This window comes from Apodemus sylvaticus, chromosome 7, assembly GCF_947179515.1.
Source record: "Apodemus sylvaticus chromosome 7, mApoSyl1.1, whole genome shotgun sequence".
NCBI classification, from domain to species: Eukaryota; Metazoa; Chordata; class Mammalia; order Rodentia; family Muridae; genus Apodemus; species Apodemus sylvaticus.
In genome coordinates this window covers 48989541-48994764 of record NC_067478.1, presented here as the reverse complement: position 1 = coordinate 48994764, position 5224 = coordinate 48989541, and positions in this window count along the sequence as shown.

The window sequence follows — 5224 nt, the reverse complement described above, 5'->3', positions numbered from 1 at the left end:
AGCCCGGGCGCGCGGCTACGTGAGCGCATGCGCGGCCCTGAGCGACGTCACGGCGTCTGCGCACTGGGACGGTAGCGTCCTAGCTCCCCGGGAGGACGCTAGTGTTTGCGCACACTTCCTGTTGTTGTTATCATGGAGACCTCTCGAGCGGTCAGATCGCACTCGGTGACCTGGGCAACCTGTAATTTCGGGGCTGGGTTGACTTTTTTTATTACGCCTACGCCTCTTCTGAAGGGAGTTGTAGCGTTCCAGAGACCACACGTTTAAAAGGATGCAGATCAATCCCTATTGAATTTTAACTCGCCATTCAATGTGCGGCTATGAATTTTAGTGAGGTGACTGTTGACCCATTTGATCTAAAGAACAAAACAAAATAATGCTGCCTAGTTTAGCCCTAATCCTTCGCTGCTGATCGATTTTCACTTATTTTTCTGTCTCCTTCGACTTTGATTTCGGAAGGTTATTGTAAAACATGGTAGTGATTTTTTTTTAATTTTTTGGATTTGTTTTTTGTTTCGAGACAGGGTTTCTCTGTGTAGCTCTGGCTGTCCTGGAACTCACTCTGTAGACCAGGCTGGCCTCGAACTCAGAAATCCGCCTGCCTCTGCCTCCCAGAGTTCTGGGATTACAGGCGTGCGCCACCACCGCCGGGCCAGTGATTTTTTTTTTTTTAAACTGGATAATACCACTTTATTTAAAAATTAGGTATTAGTTTTAACCTGCCAAGGAAATACTCGTTGAGACTATGTGAAATCCCAGCACTTGAAAGGTAGAAGCAGAGTAATTGGAAATACAAGGCCAGTCTGAGCTCCTAGAGAGTAAGGCCAGTGGGAAATCCATAGAACTGTCTCAATAAACTAATTAGTAACTTAAAGACACCGAAGCAGTACAGAGAATACAAAGTGTAGAATCCAACTAAAAAGGATAAGATAATAACTAACCTCCCTTGATTGACTGCAGGCAGGATTTTTTTTTTTTTTGCATTTTTATATTTTACAAATTTTCTTTTAGAAGCATGTAAAGTTATACGTTTACAAAAAAAAATTATATAGCATCTACATTTTGAAATTGTGTCTGAAATCCAGACTATCTGACAACAAATACCTATTTTTAAAAAGTGTTTGTCTACAGTTTTGACTTGCTTGGGTATGTTCTTCTGTGAGCTTGGATTTCCTTTACCTCCTGGATTTTCCAGACAGGGTTTCTCTGTGTAGACCAGGCTATCCTCAAACTTGAAAAATCATCTTGCCTCCTGGGTGTTGGGATTAAAGGCCTGTGTCACCTAGCTGAGGTCACAAACCTTAAGGCCTCTAGAATCCTTAGGTCTATATCATGCTTTACCAGCCTACGTTTACCTTAAATCCCACTCAAAAGAAAAACACTCTGCCAGAGTTAGAGAGGCACAGCCTTTTGTCTTAAAAGTTCTGTTGATTAGTAAGATGTTCATCAGTGTTGAGGATAATCATGGAGTCTGTCTTTTTCCCAACTCCTGTTTAGATCATCACAGTTGGATGTGTTAATTCCTTTATTTCTACTGTAGAACTCCATTTAAATAGTGCTATAATTTAATCTTCAACCTACTCAGGAAAATTTTCTGGGAAAAAAGATTGCTTCTGTGCAAGTAAACACAGAGACAATTTCCCATCATTGTCTTTTAAGTGGTTATTTCCATTGTGCTAAGTAGTGTAAATAATACAATCAGGAGATGGTTTGAAGTGTGTGGAGGATGTAGGTAGGTCATTTACAAGAGCTACATTCTGTGTCAGAGACTTGAGCGTCTGGGATTGTATCCACCAGTTTCTGGGACCTCCCCAGTGCTGGCACATGCCCCACTTTGCTTTAAAGCTTTGTCGCTATTGTTACACGAATGGTGATCTCACGGTTCCTGGTGTGCTTACATACTTCCTCTTTCCTTTTGTTTGCTCACAGCAAAGATTAACTGTCTCTGATTTATTAAAAACTTCACTGGGGACTGGGTGGTGCTCACACACCTGTAATCCCAGCACTTGGGAAGTAGAGGCAGGCAGATTTCTGTGCTCTCTAAGAGTTCCAGGACAGCCAGAGCTACACAATGACACCTTGTCTCAAAAGGTATCTTTTATTTACTTTTATTTATTTTTTTTTATTTTTAGTTTTGAGACAGGGTTTCTCTGTGTTGCCCTGGCTGTCCTGGAACTCACTCTGTAGGCCAGGCTGGCCTCGAACTCAGAAATCCACCTGCCTCTGCCTCCCAAGTGCTGGGATTACAGGTGTGTGCCACCACCGCCCGGCTTTTTTTTTTTTTAAAGGTAGCATTCGTGTGACATTTCTTAATGCTGTCAGATCAATACTCTGAAAAGTTGGTTTAGCGTTTTAAATGTAAGTTTTATATAGTTTTCATTTTTTTAGTTCAGTTATTTTGTTATGCCATTATGCCAGAAAGGAAAAAAAATGTAGAAGAATAACTTTGATAACTTAAGGAATGAAGAAAAGAAAACTAAAACAGTTGTTTTATTGTTTGACCGAGGTCCACACAGATTTGTATGACAAGTTCCTTTAGTACTCCAAGCTGCTTTCGTTCTTTGTCTAAGCACACCCAAAGGTCGTTTTGAGCCTACAGCTTAATTTTGCCTAGGAGAGTTGAAGATGAGAGCCACAGTTCTTAGAACATACCCTCACCCAAGACAGTTTCTCTGTGTCTCCCTGGCTGTCCTGGAACTCGCTCTGTAGACCAGGCTGGCCTCAAACTCAGAGATTAACCTGCCTCTGCCTACTGAGTGCTAGGATTAAAGGTGTGCTGAGAAAAAGTCCTTAATAGTTTGAATACTTTTCAACATCCTTTGGCTCCACTCCCATTCAGTTAAGCATAACTGCTTAGAGACTTTGGTGGAATCCCTAGTGATTTTTGGGTGGATCATGTAGACTTTGTGTGATACCTTTAGTCTCCTGTACTAATTATACCAGAGAAACGTCTAAACTGGGTTCAAAAACTACTTTTAAAAATTAATCTTTTCTTAGCCAAGTAGTGGTGGCACATACCTTTTGGGACACCCAGGGCTACACAGAGAAACCCTGCCTGAAAATAAAACAAAAAACAAAACAAAACAAAACCCTTCTCTGTAGCTGGTCATAATGATGCACACCCAAAAGTCCAGCCCTTGAGAGGCAGAGGCAGGAAAATCAAAGCCTGACTACAGTGAAATCTTGACTCAAAAAATAAGAACAAAAACAAAGGAAAACCTTTTCCTGGTTTTCCTGTAGTGTGCTTATTGAACTCTTAGAGTTGGATGTTTAAGAAACCTTTTGTCCTCACACTGAGAGTTTGTCTGATTGGCCTGAAGTCACTGCTGTTGCTGGCTCTTGCATAACATGTCAACAAACAGAAGTACTGGTCAAACAAGGTATTTTGATCTTGAGTCATTTAAAGGCAGGTCAATGACACCAGCTTCCAGAAAATCAAGTAGACAGCCTATTAGCTTAGTTTTAAAAATAAGGTTTCATTTCTCTGAGTGGAAGAATATACCTCTTGTGGGAGCTCAGAATCCACATCTTCTGTTGCTTTGGGTCTCTCAGTTGATTACATCCCCAAGGTCTCATCAATTATAGACAAAAGCTTAGCTTCAAAAATAGTGCCATCTCTAGGTTGACAGCCAGCTGACATCTGTTACAGGCATAACAGAGAAATTAATTATTTAAAGGAGAGTTGGATGGAAAAAGAAAGAGGCTTAGCTTATTCTATGAGAATCATAGAGGTTGAAAAAAATCATACCTTTAAAAATGTTCTCTCATGGCAGACCATTTTTCGACTTAACATTTTTTCCATTTTGACATGTTTTAGATTGTCTTAGCAGTAGGAGGTACATTCAGGTTTTTGTTGTTGTTGTTGTTAAGTCATTGTTCCCTATGAAGCTATTTTATAACTCTTAATTCATCTGAGCTCAAAGAGACCTCCACCTACCTCCACCCCAGCACTTACCATCTAGTACTGAAAGATACCTACTTACATCTGTCTTACTAGCTAGAGCTCAAAGACAGAGAGTTTTTCTTCATTTCTAAAGGTCCAGCATTTGGCAAAAGGCTTAGGACATAAAACATATTCAGTCAATCTGGACTTTACCTGGTGGCTCTCAGTGATCTCACATTTTGGTGAAAGAGATTACTTGGCAACCAACCATGGAAACAATGAGATCTTTGCTCTATGAGTCTACAGGGTTTGTGTGAGGCCCTTTTATGATGTCAAACACTAAGCTGTAGGGAAGGGAGTCCCCATTCAAGAGAAAATAGAATGATAACCAAAGGAGACTTATGCTAAATGGTTTCTCTGCATTACCCTGGGTGATCACGTTGTTCTTGAGCAAGGGTTTAGCGTGCTACCTCGCCATAGAAACAGATATCTCCAGTGCTCTGAATTTGGGGGAGATGGTTGTTTGAGAAAGACCCCCATGGGCTCATATATTTGAATGCTTGGTCACCAGAAAGTGGAACTGTTGGGAAATATTAGGAGGTGTGGCCTCCTTGGAATGGCTGTGCGACTGGAGGAGGTATGTCACTGGAAGAAGCCTTTGAGGTTTCAAAAGCCTGCACCAGACCCAGTCCTTTGTGCGGATCAGGATGTAACTCTTAGCTGCTACTCCAGCCTGCCTGCATGTGGCTGCCATACGTCTTTTAAGAAGTGTATAAATGGAGCATAGATTTGTACAGCAGTTTGCTACAGCTTCAATCTGCAATGGCCCTCGAAGTCCGATGTATTGAAGGTTTGATCCTAGTTCATGGTGTTACACGGGTGGTGGTGGGGTAGTAAAACCAGACAAAATGGAGCCTAGGGAGGAAGTTATAGCATGAGGGTATCTTAGTAGTTCTACTGCTGTATGGAGACACCATGACCAAGGCAACTTAGAAAAGAAAGCGTTTAATTAGGGCTTGCTTACAGTTTCAGAGGTGAGTCTGTGATCATCAGGCAAGCAGGCAGACAGGCAGGCATGGCCCTAGAGCAGTAGTAGCTGAGAGTTCACATCAGATCTGCAAGTTTTAGGCAGAGCAAGAGACTGGACCTGGTGTGGTCTTTCATAACCTCAAAGGTAACATCAGTGACTCATCTCCTCCAAGGCCACACCTCCTCCAATAAGGCCATCCCTCTTAATCCTTTCTAATAGTCTATCAACTGGGAACCAAGCATTTGAGCCTACGGGCCCATTCTTTTTCAAACCACATGGGTGGGGGGTGGAGCATGCATTGAAGAGGATCT